Raw genomic sequence first — 4,940 nt, forward strand, 5'->3', positions numbered from 1 at the left:
AAAAAAAAAAGAATTACAAGATTCAACCATTTACTAGATTTTGGGGGGTTTTTTAAACCTAGAAATACTATAAAATAACTTAAATAGTATTGCTTTTATTTTTTTTTCGGCTTCATACTTGATTGCATCGCAGGACAATAAAATCCATTAAAAACATGTTAATTGTCATTACATTGCCTAACATCAAGAAAGTTCCCCAAAGCAGCATGCTTTAATTACCTAACATGGAAAAAGCAGTTCAACACAAAACTCTTTAGAAATACTCCACAACAAACCAGTCTTCTTTAAGTATAAAGCATTACTTGCCAATGAAGCACAGTGGAATTTAGAGTATTACATCTGTGCCTTAATCAGTTGGCATATTATGCCAGTCTAATATTTCACCATAGCAGGGTTTTTTTTGTTTTTTTCTTCATACTTTGCATATCCTCCTTTCTAAATGAGAACCTTCATTTACTTGAAAACTTTCAGTCTGTCCTCTTACGATCTCCACTGCATTCCTTTTTCATTCCCATCTTTGCCCCTATTTCAGTGTTGGCTTTGTCATATTTTGCCTCTAAGCTTACAAGACTCATGAGAGATCCAAGCTTCAATTCAGTATTGGCACACCCAAATCGTGAAATAAAAGTCTTATGGGAGATGGCTATATCTTTTCATTCAAATCTAAACAGCCTCGCTCACCATCCCTATATCACTACAAATACACTGCTCCTCCTYGCAGTCTCTGCATTAATTAGGAGGAAAGAAGATCCTGTAACCCTGCCATCATTTTGAATGGCAACAAAAAGGAAGAAAAAAAGAGGGGGGGGACAACGACTAGAGAAACAGCAAGGGCATTCTGTGACTATCCGAGAAAATATCAAGACAAACTATCAGAAGTATTAGCAGTCAATGACTGCAGAAGAACATACGGGCACGCATTCTGTGAGATGCATGTGTAGGTTAAGAAGCATAGGTTAAGAGAAAGGAATTCCACTTAGGTAAGGGAATAAAACTATGGCTTTAGGAGCTTTGCAAGCTCTCTTTTACTGGAAAAACCAGGGCCAATTTCCACTTCAGAGGCATCTACACATGAAACTCACAAGCATTCACTTGAATCAGCATAGCCACACCATATATATTTACGAATAAGCACAACTTCAGTCGGACAGGACCGTGCTTTTTACTACTACTGCTTCTACACTCTAGCTTTCACTACTGAAATACAAGTTGAGATCCACCAGTTAAAAAAAAAAAAAAAGTGCTTGCAAGTTTTCCTAATGCAGACAAAGCTTCAGACCCAACACTAATTAAAAATAATTATTTTCAGATCTTCTGTGAAGGACCCAAAATGTCCAAGTATAATTATATAGCATTACCCAGTGGTTGCAATGATCCCATCGTCACCATAATTTTACTTGGAAGGGCATCTGTTATATTGAAATATGGAACCTTGCAGTCCACTTTTCTGTAATGCTTGAAGTCCACATCAAACACTAGGGGAACTAGTACAAACTGAACCCAAAGCAGCATAGTTTTCAACCTTTTTAGTGGCATGCCCTCCAAAGCATTCTCATGTTAATGCATATGTAAATAAATATCTACCGTGCATCATCTGTATAGAAATTACACAAAGTCAACTAAATATTCTTTCAGCTGAAGTACAGGTAATCATACTTGCTTAGGATGTTCTGATTAAAGACTATTCAAGAACATTTGGAAAGTGTAAATGCTTCATATTCCATTCTTGCTAGGGCCAAATTATCAAATTTGGTTTTGCTCAAGCTTGCCAAATCTCATCTTGGGATAGATATTATGACAATCCTCCTGCTCTTAAACTCATGTTTTGGGAAGCTGAGCACAAAGGCCAACTGCTGCTAATGCTAAAGCTCTAGTAATCTCAATTTGGTACACTCTTCATATAGCTGAACATATTTCTGGAAGCTTTTATTTTCTAAAATTATTTTACACAGATACATACCAAAAAGACTACAGACCAATGCCAACACTGTAAAAAAACAAGACCTACTGAACGCCACTTTGTGCTCGTTTTATTACAAAATTCTATCACATGAGTTGGGGAAGAACATCCCCTCAATAAGTGTTTTGCCAAAAGCAGACATACTGTGGTCCACTAATGTTTTCATTCTCAGAACTTGAGAAGACTCATTCTAAAACATTAAAGCATTTAACACCAATCCATCTTGGAACAGTTTTAGAAGGCTGTTTGCTATGAAACCATACAAAGGACCCACTTGCCACTTAAATACGATTCCTTAACAGGCACAAAGTTAATTACCATTCTAATGTTTTGCATTTTACCCATTTGCTTTCCAGTCAAACCTTAATAGAGGTAAAATGCAACACCTAAAAACCCAGTAGTTTATAATCTCAAAAAGTCAGTTCCACTGCTAAACAAGAATATAGTTCAAAACATTTCTGCTGTTCAAATAACTGACACTGATTAAAGACTCAGTTGCATCAGGATTTTGTCAAGACTTCAGCCTCTGAAATATAAGTTTTGATGCAAATCCTGGGCTAAAAAACATGCACTTTTGTCACAATTACTTTAAATAAGGTGGCTCATACCGGCAGAATTCAAGACTTCATAAAGTCTAAAACAGGACTTCCCACACTGCATTCAATACTTGCAGGTAGCGTGGACTTCATTCCTTCCATTCTTTCAAGACCTCAAAACAAGCCACTGAATTCCACTAGGAGGTAAATATTATCCTCTGCTCATAACAGAGCATGGGTTTGAGGTGGTCCATGATTCAAGCCAGCTTGAATCAATGCTTACACAGTACTGCCATACTTTCCCCTTGTAACATGCAACCCCATTCCCTGCTTTGGGACAGCAGAGGYACTCTAAACCCTTAAAATAAGCCAGGTCAGCTAAGTAGGTTGGCAGAATTCTGCCTTTTGTTGGGTTTTGTTGCCTTTTGTTTTGTTTACTGGGCAAAGGGAGTTGCTGTGGCTTCTTTTTTTCCCCTACTAACTTAAGAGAGCTGAAACACATCACCAAATGGCTAAGAGAGCACCAGTTCCAACACAAGGAAGAGAGCAGGACTGGATAGCGGTAGTACAGATTTAGGTTGTAGAACCACAGCCTGGAAAAGGATGATGAACAACTGTGCCCAAGTTCATATATAAAGTAAAAGACAAAGGTGGAAAAGTCATTCGTGTGCAAGTTTTCTTCCCCTGCTTGCATTACAAGGTGTCCTTTCCATGACAGAGAAAGAATGAGACACCTGCAACCCCCTTTTGTGGATATTTGTGTGTGCATGGGCACACTTTTTTTTTTTTTTTAAAAAAGACTACAAAGGAATAGAGCTGATCTTTCCATGAAAGAGAAAGAATGAGACACCTGCAATCCCCCTTTTGTGGATGTTTTTGTGTGCATGTGCACACTTTTTTTTTTAAAGACTACAAAGGAATAGAGCTATTAAGAGACTTTTAATCCTTTTCAGTCAATAGAATTCTCATTTGTAAGTCTATTCTATTAGTGGTTTCAGATTTTAAGACTGAATAAGAGAACTGAAATACTCTTACATTAACACCAACGCTTTTTGTGCCCAGTATCAGTCAAGACACACACAATATGATTGCATATTAAAGTAATTACCGAATTAGTTCCATACGTCATTCTTAAAAAGAAACCTTTACCAAAAATTGACAGTGGATACCAAGATCCTGCTGGTGAACCAACTTCATTTGCACATTAGCAGCATTCTTCTACTTTTCAAAAAGCAGCAACATTACTAAGTACCCTCTTCCCCACCCTGAAAAGGATATGAAAAGATTATTAACAGGTGGCCCAGCACTTTCTCCCTACATTTGTAGGCAAAATGCCTACAATTCCTGTTATTGCTATTGCATAATGGGATAAAAGTTGTCAGCTCCAATCTTTACACTTTCTGCATAACTTTGAGATCTGGTATATAATTATTTTTATTTCAGAGAAATGCAATAGTACAGCAAAATTGTTAGTTCTTCAAGGTATGAGTCTTACAAAAAGTCTGTGTAATACCAGTTTTGTGCAAGTGTATCAACTGTCTATGAGAAGTAGAAGAAAATAAAACTGGAAGAATAAAGTTTTGGGACATGAAGGAATTATATTCACATCATTTAGCTTAAATCTGCATGTTCTGCTTCTTGGTAAATTATTACCCTACAAAGCATTTTCATTAAGTTCATTTTCAGTTTATACCACATTCCTTTTGGAAATCAGATGAAACTGTTACAAGTTCTGAATAGAGATAGAATCTCAAGAAGTGTTTTACCCCCCACCCACCACTTTTTAACCTGAAAGTTGAAGTGAATAATTACTACCACAAAAAGTACTGGTTGGGAAGCATGCGTTATATGTGCATTGAAGTTTTATAACACTAACAATTACACATCCTGCAATGAAATCATACTCAAGCAGACAGAAAGTCTAGTCAAATTAGGTAGCATACTACTACCGAACACTTAAAGAACAAATTAAACTCAGCTCTTCTCACACTTGAAGTGATACACCACCACTTAAAATCTAACTTTTTACAGTTCTTGGAGCATAGATTTCATCATCTGGCAGATCAGTGTTTATGACTGGGTTCCAGATATTCTAGAACAGTATTCTAGGAACGATTTTTTTTTTTTAATCTCACAAATCTTTCTACAGGCTGTAGACTGGGCTAAAATGTTATTTCTTCCCTCAGCTCGCAGATACAAAGGTGACAGGGCAAATACAACCTGCAAGCTATATCCAATCTTTAGCATGCGCTCGGAACTTACTGCCATTGTTTATTTGCAAATCCAACCGACTGGCCGCCTCCCGACACAGGGCTGAAATTTTACGCCGTTCCGAGCCGCGCAGCGCTCGGCCTACATCGCTCCCGGAGCRCTAAGGATGCCCGCCGCCCGCCAGCACTGCATCAGCCCAGTGTTACTCCGCTACGGGAACTTTTCCCAGGCGG

The 4,940-nt window shown here is 37.8% G+C and overlaps 1 protein-coding gene across 1 annotated transcript in view; it reads right to left on the bottom strand.

Moving 5' to 3' along the window:
• The window catches only part of FAM168B (family with sequence similarity 168 member B), a 24,818-nt gene extending 19,965 nt beyond the window's left edge, over positions 1–4,853 (bottom strand). The window contains exon 1 of the mRNA XM_026080090.1: positions 4,759–4,853. The gene's annotated coding sequence lies outside the window, so the exon portion shown is untranslated. The remainder of the gene's footprint in view (positions 1–4,758) is intronic.
• Positions 4,854–4,940: the final 87 nt, after the last annotated feature.

The sequence above is a fragment of the Apteryx rowi genome, unplaced genomic scaffold, assembly GCF_003343035.1.
Source record: "Apteryx rowi isolate R43461 unplaced genomic scaffold, aptRow1 scaffold_51, whole genome shotgun sequence".
NCBI classification, from domain to species: domain Eukaryota; kingdom Metazoa; phylum Chordata; class Aves; order Apterygiformes; family Apterygidae; genus Apteryx; species Apteryx rowi.